Source organism: Perissodus microlepis, chromosome 22 (assembly GCF_051167445.1).
Source record: "Perissodus microlepis isolate ML-2025 ecotype Zambia chromosome 22, ASM5116744v1, whole genome shotgun sequence".
In the NCBI taxonomy this organism is placed as follows: domain Eukaryota; kingdom Metazoa; phylum Chordata; class Actinopteri; order Cichliformes; family Cichlidae; genus Perissodus; species Perissodus microlepis.
This window is the reverse complement of record NC_140481.1, coordinates 29,610,535-29,623,955: the sequence shown is the minus strand read 5'-3', so window position 1 is coordinate 29,623,955 and position 13,421 is coordinate 29,610,535. Positions and strand designations below refer to the sequence as shown.

Genomic DNA, 13,421 nt, shown 5'->3' with positions numbered 1-13,421 from the left:
TATATATATATATATATATATATATATATATATATATATATAGTAACATTTTAAAATTCAAAGTGTTTTTGAAAGGCAAATATTTTTAATTCAAATGCAATACAGTAGTACTGCATTAAAGGAGTGATATTGTTTTTAAAGTAATGTTAATGGTTGAGTAAATAACAACATTTAACACTTATACCTATTAAATAAAATTATTTTATGTGAAATAGATTAAATCAACAGTTTGTACTTGATGTTATGTACACTATAATGTACTGTAACTGAAATAATGATTTTCTCAATGATTTAAAAAAAAAAGAGAAAAGCTAAATCTAGTTATTTTATATGTGGAAATATCATTTTAATGGTGAATGTCTCTTAAATATACAAGTTTTTTTTTTTTTTGCAAAGATACACATCACATTAGAATTGAATGATGGAATGTGTAAACTCATTAACTACTTACAAAAATTTTGGACTTTTAATGGGTGATATTTCATTTGGGTACATTAAATATAGATTATATCAGCGGTCCCCAACCCTTTTTTGCACCACAGACATGTCTATCATTATGTCCAACAATATTTTCACGGACCGGCATTTAAGGTGTTGCAGATAAATACAACAAAATAAAACCAGTACCAGTACCAAAAAAAATTGATTTCTTTAAAACACATGGGATAAGACCCAGGGACACAGAGTTAACGCTAAAACCGTTTAAAAGAAAAAATTATGTCAAAAACCAATAAATACTCTGAAAACCATAAATTTCACAGCCGAGCCTCAACTCTCACGGCCTGGTACCAAACGACTCATGGACCGATACCGGTCCGTGGCCCTGGAGTTGGGGGCCGCTGGATTACATATACAAGACTGTTCTGTACATAATGAAATGCAGCTTATAGCAGTGCAATCAATGCAATTTAAACTAGATTATTTGTATTACAACTATAATACAAATGTATTTTTAAAACATCATCTACCCGTTATAGTAAGCAGATAACTTCCATTGAGATCTGTTTCGGCAATTATCCTCCCGGACACTCTGTAAGGCTGGACCCACCCAACATCAGAAAGACAGCTCTGTCTTCAGGCCACAGCACATAGCAGGCTCTGGTTAATACCACCACACCATGATTATCTCTTCATCATGGCACCCGTGTATAACAAGAGCCAAAATGTGATGGACAGACAGCGAGGTCAGAGCATCTTCAAAATCACAGCTCTTGTGGGATGTTCTGGTCTGCAATGGTCAGTATCTATCAAATGTGGAAGAAACAGAAGGGACAGTGATGATAGGGTCATGGGTGGCCAAGGGTCATGTGCATGGGGAGCAAAGACTCCGCAGTTTGTTGTGAATGGGGCAGTGCATAGCCACAGACCTGTCAAGATGCCCATGGTGACCCATGCAACTGAAAGCACCAACAATGGGAATGAACATCAGAACTGGCACCAACACAGCATCATGCAGGTGGTCATAATGTTAAACCTGATTGGTCTATTTATTTATCTATTTATTTTAAAGAGTACATAAGTAGTATTCAAATGTGTAAAACGTTACACAGACAGGCCGATTCTTGGAACACTAAAGATCAGGACTCAACATTTCAGGAGACAAGACGAAGTATTTTCCAAAGTACTATGTACAGCACTTTGGTATTGTGATTGATTGATTGATTGATTGATTTTTATAAAATAGCCAGTGACAAGGAAAAAGTTGGGGGAAGGAAAATGAACCATTTATACTTTGAATGGGGTGAAGGAGGACAAACAAGAACAGCCAATGTAAATGCAAACTTTCAAATCAGACATGAGAACATTCTAAAATTGTTGTAACAAGAACAATAGTAAATTCTAAGGAAAAAGACTATTCACTAGTGATGTGATGCACTGTGCCAGGATTTAATCCAGGAAATCTTTTATCAAGTACATATCATAGCTAGGTTTAAGGGTGAGTGACATCAGTCGTGATGTGTGAAGCCTCGCTGTTTCAGAATGTGGTTTGAGTGTTGATGTGATTCACGAATATTCATAAGCACCATGGATTACCCCCCAAAACTGCATGTTAGTGTTCATGTTGGAGTTTTCCCAGTGACATGAGGAGGTTGTTTTCATGGAGCCTGCTGAAAGGAGAAGCATTTCCCCCTGTGTGGCAACACTTTGAGCTATTACACGTAATATTCCTGTAAATAATGAAACATGTTACTGTAGTTTTAGTCAAAGTCAACACCAGCTTTGTTGTCAAAGACCAGTCATACACAGGAAATTGAAATTGCAACACTCCCACAAACACAAACACGTCATGATTATTCCCATGATGACACTGTTGTAAGAAAGCAAAGAGGCTGTAAGAAGTAGTTGAAAGATTTTGACCAGCAGGGTGGGTCTGTGTACACATGAAGCTTTTGGAAATGAACCAATTTTTAACCAGTTGGATGGAAAGCTTCAAGGCCATCACTACCATATCTATACTTACCAAACATACTTGAGCTTTGATCTGTCATATCTAGTCCAAAAATCATCAGACACACTGACTACTAAAAAAACCCTAAATGGTAGTTTGTATGCCTGTGTGTGTGAGTGTGTGTTTGTGACAGTAGCAGTACATTTTAAAATAAAAACAAAACACAGATTTAATTAAGTAATTAGTTAAATGTGTCAACTAATTAAAACTGGAAATAGAAATAACTTCTAAAATGTTTTAAATGAAATGAATTGACATTTAAATAATGATAGATATATTTGATTATTAATTAATTACAATTGTATTTAATTAACGACACATTTAATTAATTATTTAATTAACTCATTTTGGCACTCGGGACATTTCATACATGCTCACCATGGCATGGAGGTTACAAATTTAATTTTGTTTGCCATTTCCTCAGACATCTCTGACAAACATGCATCCGTGAGTCACACGGTGATGGAGATGGAGGAAGAAACTGTATTAACAGCTTCAGAGAGGAAGACTTTTTTTTTGGCCTTTTTCCTTCAATGTAAATATTTAAATCTATATTAGTGATGTCTGTATGGACATAGATGTAAACTTTATTTTGAGTGGTTGGACATACAACCACAAGGTGGTGGGGTTTTCTTCTTTTTACTGTGTGTGGCTAAAGAAACTGTACCGTCCCTGCACTCCCACGTTTATTTGCAATTTGACTCCAGTAGCCTCTAAACAGCAGAAAAAACCTTTGTTCTCAGCCATTGGGGATCTTTTCTTTTGAAGTGCTACTGTATTTCTTTCTACTGGTAAGACTTCAGTTTTCAATTTATGACATAACACCGCCCTGAACACTAACTAACTTCTAACTTCTTTAGCTTTGTGAAGGTTTCTACCACCACAGTTCATTTTGATGTGATCATGAAGTAATGATCTTTTAATTTTCATTATAGACTCTTTTTTTCATAATTAGCAAAAGAATGGTTAAACAATTATTTACTCCTTTAAAATATCACAGCCAGAGCTTTTTTATCTCGAAATCACTTCCAAGTATGTGTGTGTGGTGCTTAAAATCATATCATGTTATATGTTATATTATATGGGGAGTAACACGAAGAATGTTATCATTTTCATATTGAGCCAAGGTGTGTACATCTTAAAATTAATAATAGTAATAAAACCAAAAAAACTAATCTCAATACCTTGCCATGTATGGTTAATTACATTTTTATGTAAGTAAGTGTTTGGAAAAATAATCCTGAATTGATTTCTACATCAACAGGAACAAATGGAGTAGGATCAGACCTATAACATTTCTGGTCAACAGCTTGACATTATTATCACTTTTCAAGTGTTAGACATGTATAATGAATATCATCTGCATAGCAGCAATTTGATTACTCTGTAGAAATGTAGACTAATACCATGCATCCGGGAAGTATTGATGGCACTTCATTTGTTCCACATTTTGTCATGTTTCAGCCTTATTCCAAAATAGATTGAATTAAAAAAAAAATGCACCTCAAAATTTTACACACAATACCATCTAATGACTAAGTAAAAACTGTTTGCTCAAATTCTCGTGAACTTGTTAAAACTATAACATAACAAGGTGTAGTAGGTGTAAGTAGACTGCGGAGTCCTGGCCTGATGAATTAGCTCTTCTGTGTTGTGCCATCTGCTTCGCCACAGGTTGTTTGGTTTCCTCGATATATAAACCATGGCCATCCTCCTGGCACTTAACAGCGTACACTATATTATTCTGTTTGTGTCGGGGGACCCGATTCGTGGGGTGGACCAATTTTTCCAAAAACAGTGTCTGCGTGGCTTTTAAACCCCAAAACACGCTCTGCCAAAAATTGGTCCACCCCAAGGATTAATGATCAAGGAACTGATCTCACAGCCCATTGTTCATATAGTGGGGTGGTTTCAGTTATTGTGCAAATGTACTGTTTATAAGGTTGAGGAAACCTGCAGTCACTTGAGACTGAAGAAGTCACTTCGATGAGTGACGAAACGTTTCTCCCACTGAAAACTCTGCATCCAGATGAACAGAATCACCTTTTTGGACCCAAATTACTAAAATATAGATATTTTAGATATGAGAATTGATTCATAAAACATCTGGCATTGGAGAAGTCGATATTTTACTATCAGTCCGCACACCACTAATGCTTAGCAGAGTAGTCATTTGAATCCACACTGCACTGGTGCAGAGAGAAGCCAGCTTCTAAAAGATTATTAGAAGGGATTTATTAGTTGTAGCTTTCTGTGCTAGAAGGAAGGAAGGGAGAATTTCAGCAAGCCTTCTTTGAAAGAACTTACACCTACATTGATAATGAGCAAATGCGATGGGTTATTAGCATATAAGTGCATATTTATATGATTTATTTGACATTTCCAGACAAGAAAATAAATATGTAAATATAAATAAGTCTGCACCCCTATAATCACACTTGGGATCTTGTTCTAATGTATGGCATAGAAACTGAACATTTAACAATAAAATAAAAACCCTTCAATGACATATTCCCCTATAATATAGCACAGGTACCTAAGCTTACCCACAAAGGTCTATTATCTTATTAATAATGTTGAATCATGACATCACTATCCTGGATAGTGTGTCTCCTCTAAAAAAGGACAGTCTCAGATAAACAAATAAGCTGGAAAGGAAATGATGTGTCACTAATTTAGAAGAATGTCATTTAACCTGGAAAAAGACTATTAAAAAAGCCCTCTCTAACAGGATATATTACTCATCATCAATTAAAGAAAATAAGAACAACCTTAGGTTTCTTTTCAACACTGTAGCCAGGCTGACACAGAGTCAGAGCTCTGCTGAGCCATCAGAGCTCAACTGTAACTACTAATAACTTCATGATTTCCATCACAAAAAACTCACTGGAGAAAAAATAATATATAGCATAACCATCTCACAGACATATCATTTTGTACAGCTATTTTCAATACTATTTACATTTACTATTTACTATTTTATGCTGAACTTTGTGAGGAGGACCCAAATGCACAACATGAAGGCAGCTGATGTGAGGCAAAAATCCTTTATTCTGAATTTAACAACATAAATTCATAACAACTTCTGATTGTACAAATTGTATTTGGGATTCCCTAAAATTATCTCTGTAAAAAGAATCTTCTGCTTTGTTTACCTGCAGTTTTCCCCTTCTTTTAGGTTTTAGACAATTTCATTTTAAAATAGTGTTAGGGAGTATGATAACGTAGAGCAACATGTGATATAATCTTACATTTTCTTACTCACAGTCTGTTAGGTTAGGAGTTACATGATAGTGTACAATTCTTCTGTTCTCTCTTTCCCAGACAAAAAATGTTTCCCAATGCCTCTCTGCTCACCCTGGGACTCAAGCCTTCTGAGGAGGCCCAGGCAACTGCGGTGGATATTGATGCCATAATGAAAAAATTCAGCAGCATCCTCTACACACTGACCGTTGTACTCGGCATCACGGGGAACTCTGTGGTGATCTGGGTGGCTGGATTCAAACTTAAGGTAGATATATTACATAATCAGTTTCAAATACCTTCCGAGTCTGAAATTTTTCTGTACAATATTTTATAATGCCCTAAAAGGCAGCTTCCTTGAACAGGAAATATACTTTCACAACATCTACCCAGGAAAGCCACAATCGGTTAAAAAAAATCTAAAATCAATGAGTACATAACTTGTAAGGCTTGAATGTTTATCAAATGTCACTGAGCTTAAAATAAAAAAAAAATTCTAAACTTTTCACCAGACAAGGAAATCCAACTCTTGACAGACTTCTTGGATGGTATAGATAGATTTGATAATAGCTTTGGGAAAGTAAATTAATTAGTTACAAGATTGATGAATGAAAACTGATAGAATGTTATCAGCCAATTGAATGGCCATGATCGCTTAAAATCTGTGTTAAATATACAATATTATACTACCTCCAGACCTATTCATGTACTTCTGATTACCTCACAAGTATAGTTAAATCAGCAGATAACAAGACTGCCTATAGGGATAAAGTGCACAAGTAGTAGCATTTCAATATCGCTCAATCACAATTCGTATTTTGTATATATTTGACAATATAACAGGTTTGCTAGCTTACAATGAAATTTACCATCAAATTAATGTATTTCACTTTCTTCCTCTTTTTTATCCATCTTGTTTTATTTTCGTCCTGCTTAGCTGACAGTCACCAGAGTGTGGCTGGTGAACCTGGCGATAGCAGACCTGATCTTCTGCTTCACACGGGTTTTCTCCCTCACTCAGATGCTCTTCTTTGACCACTGGCCTTTTGGCCTCTTCGTCTGCAAGTTCTATGGCTTCTTCAAATATGCCAACAAGTTCTGCTCTGTCTTCCTGCTGGCTGTGATCAGTCTGGATCGAGTGCTCTGCATCTGGCAGCCCGTCCTCACAAAGCAGCTACGCACCCTGTGGGCAGCGAGGGTGGTGGCAGTCTGCATCTGGATCGTGGCGATCCTCTTCAGCATTCCCTATGTCATTAATTGTCAAATGTACATGGACAACAAAAACTTGAGTTTGTGTTCTGTGGACCCAATAGAGAATCCAGAGGGGTACAATAGCACCAAAGTAGCTCTCTACTCCATCCGCTTCCTGTGCGGCTTCATATTACCCTTCATAGTGATTCTCGTCTGTTACATCCTGGCTGGAGTAGGCATCCGACGCACCCGCCTGTCAGGGAAGTCCCGCCCCTTGCGTATCATAGCATGTTTGGTCATTGCCTTTTTCCTGTGCTGGGCGCCATACCACTGCCTCTTACTGGTGAAGATGGTGGACAATGAAAAAGCAGTGGTGAAAATCTGGTACCCTGTAGCAAAGGGTGTTGCCTACTTTAACAGCTGTATGAACCCACTGTTGTATTTTTGCATGGGTCTAAAAATGAATGAGGGATTTAAACAGAGTGTTACAAGAGTTTATAGAAGAGCTTTGGCAGATGAAATGGAAGGCCAGACTACTCAGTCCACTGATCGCTCTTAGGATTTAAGCTGTAAGTTGGAACACATTAATGTTGTGGGGGCAAAAAAGAGAGAGTGGGTGTGGTTTCTGCCAGTGATCCTGACGCTAGTATTTGATAGTATTTATTCAAGCTCAACAAAACAGGCATGTGAGGTTCCACCTAACCTTCCTCATCTGTGCTTTTAGTTAGCCAAGGGTGACATTAATAAATTCTGACATCCCTACAGTAAATCAAGATGTGTTTCATCATGATATATTATATATAGTACATACTATATGCAGTCTTCACTACTCAAAAAGTAAAGGAAAACTTTAATCATAGCTAGCATCGGGTCAGTTTAGGGATATTGATCTGTTCAGTTAAGTAGCAGAAGTGATTGTTAATCAGTTTCAGCTGCTTTAGTGATAATAAAATTAACAGCAGGTGCACTACAGTGGCATCAATTAGACAACTTCCAAAACTGGAATGATTTTGCAGGTGGGGGCCACTGACACTTTTCACTTCTTAATCTTTTTCTGACAGTTTTTTACTAGTTTTGCACTTAGCTAGTGTCTGTGTCACTAATGGTAGACCTGGGGTTGATACCAGAATTGATGGGTTCACCAACTGGCTCCCTGTCCTTTTCATGGATGAAAGCAGGTTTACCCTGAGCAGATACAACAGACATGAAAGGGTTGGAGAAGCTATGGAGAACATTCAGTATGATTGGTTTGGTGGTGGGTCAATGATGGTTTGGGGAGGCATATCCATAGAGGAATGCACAGCACTCAACAGGGTAGGCAGCAACACCCTGACTGTCAGGTATCGGGCTGAAATCCATGGACCCTGTCAGACCCTACACAGATGCAGTAGGTCCTGGATTCCTCCCAGTGAACAAGGCCCCTCATCGTGCGAGAGTATGCAGGGAGTTCCCGAAGAAAATAAGAATTGATACCGTTGAGATGTTTTGAAAGTGTTCCTTTAAATGTTTTGAAGAGCGTATGTCATGATACTCTTGGCCAAACTACCCATGGACTGACATATCAAATCTAACTGGACAGGTTAATGTCAAAAAGTAACAAAATCATAAACATGGTTTAGAAATCCAGATAACTGAGAAAAATGACTCAGTGGTCACAGCATGTCTGCATCTGCCTGTCATTTGGCACGCCCCTAAATGTAAGTGTCAGTGTAGTTTAGATGAGTGAGTTATAGGGGAAACAAATCCACTTTTTTGCAGTTATTATGATCATTAAAAATGGCTTAAGTAAACACAACGTTTTTTTAAATACCAGGCTGTAAATATGTTTTATTAAAAGCAAACAAGCTAATGATCAGCAGCCTGACAGGAAATAGTAGGTTTTACTCTGTTGAGGAGGGTTTTTTTTTTCTTTCTATAGCTTTATATTTATATCAGTAGGACGATAAGATCTAATTCTGCCAACCACTAGATGTTTTAAATTTAATTATGATCAAACAGAAGGCTGTCATAAAACTTGCTGTTGCAACCTTTCGATCCAATAAATAACAACATACTGTGAACATATATACATTATTTTCCATGGTGTCATCTAGAGACAATTTTCATATAGAAATTAACTCTTTATAATAATTTTCATCAGGAAACTGCTGTAGTTGTTTGCATCAAATAATTATGAAAATGTCTTTGCCTACAACTTAATTACTGGATATCAAATATGTACTGAATGAATAAATAAACAAAGATGGTGAGTTTGTATATACTTTGTGGATATTTGCATCAGTTCCTCCTTTGGGTGGCGCTCTCACTTGGTGTTGGCTCTCTCTGCAGTATAGTATCACTTCCTTTTACAACCAATGACTGCAGAAAACATGGACGACCTGACAGCGCCCCAAAAATGAAGCCAAAACGTCTCTGACGCCCCCTGGTGTCTGGCTGCAGTATAGGTCATAAACTCTGCCTCCTCCATGTTAGCACATTTTTTTCTTTTTAAATTAACTTTATTTGTCAACAATAATATAAAAATGTGAGACCATATTAGTTATCCATGCATATAAATATATACGGTTGAGCATTACAACAACAGAAAAAGAGAGATTTAAAAAAGCAAGAGGAATAACAAAAGAATGAAAGAAAAAAAAAGTCTTAGGAATTCATTAGTTGGCTAAATCTTAACCTCCATGGCCTCAAATTCTTTTAGAGTATAATTTCTTTTAACTGGGTTGGGACAGATTTTGTTTATCAAAATATTTCTGATCACTTTGTTTGTAAACCTGCTGTCACAAGTCAAAGACTCCAGCTATGCAGAGCTGTCTCAGTCTAGGAGAAATTTTTAGAGTTTAATCATTGATCTCAAAGGGACTGGGATGGCTTTTGTTAGTGTTTTATAACTCTTAGCAGTGCATCTTACGTCAAACTTCTCACAGAACATCTGTTTTAATAAGATCCCATTCTCATCCATAAAATCAGCTACAGCCCAAATGATCTTCAGTCATCCATGTACACTGATTTTTAACAGGTAACGAACTGCAATCAAAGTCACAACTTAAAATTCTGTTCCACCCATTTTACCAATCATCACATTAGGATTAACATTTCAAAAGGAATGTTTTTTCTTAAGGATCTTAACCATTTCAATTTTAACATACCATTCATAACAGCTCCGCGTGGCTTGGAAAAAATTATAAGTATTTAACTGAAGTTTATTTTTATTTGTGTTAGTTCTTTTTTTCTTTAACTTGTAGTTCTAAATTGGAAGATTATTGTGATCTTGAAATATAGAAATAAAAAATTATTTTTTATTATCTTTTGTCGCTCAAAATAAGCGTCACACTCGTGGAAGCCGGTATACCCACCAAAACTTGTGCATTTATTGAGACTTTTGGGGGGTGGTGCAAGATGGCGAGTTGAGCAGTCGCACGAATTAGGAGCTCGATAAATTTGTCCCAGAATTTAGATTGTGTTCTTAATTGTTTCCACTCAAGAATAGTGAAAAGAATACCCCAAGTATAGTTAAACCTGCTAAACTCAAAGTTGACCCCAAAAAACAAGAAACCAACATCGCCATGTGGTGAAAAGAAAGACTGCAAACAGGGAATAGAACAGGACTACGCAGCAATGGACGTAGCAGTGGTGAGCAAAAGGGAACATGGCAACGACTTGGTTCCTACACCTAAAAGAAGCCTGCAAAAAAGAAAGTTAAATCAGCAGGGATGAGTGAAGGTGATGAAGTCTCTAGCTAACCAAAGATAACTACGATCTTAATGAGAGAGTGAGAGAGGAAGAAAGGTTTAAAATGAGGTGGTGCCTCCGGATTAAAGGATTAGAAGAGAAAAAAAAAGATGAAGATGTCACATTATTATTATTATTATTATTGGTTATTGGAATCCTTGGCAAAATCGCACCTGATATGATATCAAAGGTTGAGGAATCTGTAGTAATGGTGCAGAGAGTTGAGAAGAAGATTGAGAACAAGGTCAGAAATGTCATCATTACTTGCTCTGAGACGTAAAGGAAGAGCATCGAAGCAAAGGCTTGGCGGTCTGTAAGGACGGCGGTTTCCACTTCGCTGAGGTACTTCCACGGGAGAAGTGGGAAGAGGCGGCGGCTGTGGCCCCAAATTGAACAAGCAAGATGGACTGGAAAACGGGCCTTTTTCCGGGGTCCTCATGGATAGACGAAGGATGGAGGATTGGTGACGTTGAATGAAAGACTTCATGTAAGACTATATACAGTGTAATATTATTAATGGGGCAACAGAGCTCTACTGAAAGTTACAGGTTATTACTCATTGAGTGGGTGACAAGTGTTATGATTTAAACTCATACTTATTTTTTTTATTATTATTTATTTATTTTTTCTGATAGTATGCTCTCTTAGTTGTTATGGTTCACTCAAAAATTTAATTTGGTTCATTAAACGTTTGGGGTTTGAAGGAAATTGTTAAGAGAAAGGCACTTTTTTTTATTTTGCAAGGGGCAAAAATGTCACTGTCTGTTTCTACAAGAAACTCACACGGTGGATGCTGACCTTTTGGGCTAATCAGTGGGGAGACCAGATTCAGCCATGGTTCTAACAGATCTGGAGGTGTGGCAATTTGTTTTAATAAATTCCCCGGGGAGATTATAACTTACAAAGCTCACAGAGGGGCCCATTGATAAACTGTAGTTTTGAAGAGTGAAGGTATATTTCTAATTGTCACAAATCTTTATAGACATAATAATGAGCGTCAAAATAAAAGTCTATTGGAAAATTTAACAAATGTTATTTTAGAGTTTAAAGTTATGTACCCCACAGATTACATCCTAGTAGGAGGTTGGAACATGACAACAGATGAATGGATGGACAGATGGCCTCCTCGCTTAGGAAGGAGGCAACAAAATAATATTATTGAGAACTTGTGATAGTGATAATAATTTTACAGACATTTGGAGAAGTATGAATCCTAGAGTTAAGAATTATTCGTGGTTTAAACCTAATAGTTCTCTGGGAACATATCAGGCTCTCCGAGGTATGGAGGCCTATCTCCCCTCACCACACTCCCTGCCGGTGGCTGATGCCCTCAGACGTTGGTGTGTTGGTGGTTCTTGGTGTCCACTAGGTAAAGTAAATCCGCTTGGCATCTTTCTTGGCCTTCAGACAACAATTCTGATGGCTAAAGATCCAAACGGGACAGGCAAAAAATAAATAAAAAAAATGCCAGCATTGCTGTGGGTAACCCTGGACAGTTGCCTATCAAGGTCTGAGAAAAGCTTGCTGATTTTATTAAATGTTTTCATTTAGTTAGAGATTGTTTTCGCCCTCTTGTGGTCATACCTGAAAACATTTACTAAAACCCTTCTTCTCAGCAACATAACTTTTAACCACCACTGAAGAATTGTTACATTTGTGTTGTCCTCGGGATTCCCATATACTTGTTTGCCATTCACATAGGGACCATTTTTGAGCCGAGGACAACCCAAGGGCAGTAGATGCCCATTATGAGCCACAAATGACCCGTTTGTGGCAGAAAAAGACATTGCAGTGCACTCTACATCAGTTCTACTCAAAATTTGAGTTACTCTGTTTTTTTTGGTGGAAATCAGCAAAAGCCGAAAAGTGGAGAGACTGCTCGAACATGTACCACTTCACATGAGGCTTCTGCTTGGGACATAATGCTCCTTCATGATGAATCTGATTGGCAGACAAGCCTGAGGAGAAAAGCAACCAGTCTGAAGTATGATTAACATTTTCATCTTCTGTCTATATTTATCTGTATGTGGGTGTTTGACAAATAGCGAGGCAACATTAGTGTGACTGTGTGAGAAAAAGAGCAGAAAAGACAAAGCCAGACACATGGCATGAAGAAAGACAGGAAGTCTGTGCGTGTGTGTGTTTGTGTGTGTGATTGAGAGATAGACAGACATGACACAAACTAAATAATCAAATGTAACAGTAACAAAGATAAACATCAGTAGATACATTTTCACTTCTGCCTCTGACTACTAAGACTAAAGCAGTCCTCATCAGCTGCGTTCAAACTCTGCAAGTAAGAAATCTGAATTTTTTGGAGTTTTGGTTCCTCAAATAAGATTGTTACTTAATATCTCCCACTTATGACTAAAAGAGTTACAGTTGTGTACATTTTACACAGTTTGTGTCTTTCAGGATTGCTGATCTGTTTAACAATAATTTTACATAATACTCCATGTAATATTGGTAGCATGATTCTCACTGATTTTTCCTCACAAGTTTTTCTTATTGATGTAAGTGTATAAGCTGGTGATAGAGTTTGGTAGTGTTCACTGGAGTCATATTACAGAGATAGTGTTGATAAAATGCACAACTAAGTTAGGCTAAAAAAAACTAACAAAAAAAAGATCTGATCATTCATTAGATGCTACAAAAGAATTTTGATGTTTTTGAAATTTTCATTAATACATTTCATCGTAAATACTGTGACTTTAACAAGAGAAGTGTATTACTACTACATGTATTACTATGGTTTTTATAAATTTGCTTTTTGGATATTATCGTTATCTTGTACAACATGCACGTATTT

The 13,421-nt window shown here is 37.0% G+C and overlaps 1 pseudogene; it reads left to right on the top strand.

Annotated features, from left to right (window-relative positions):
- Window positions 1-5,672: 5,672 nt before the first annotated feature.
- LOC146363468 (formyl peptide receptor 2-like) lies at window positions 5,673-7,607 on the top strand (annotated as a pseudogene).
- Window positions 7,608-13,421: the final 5,814 nt, after the last annotated feature.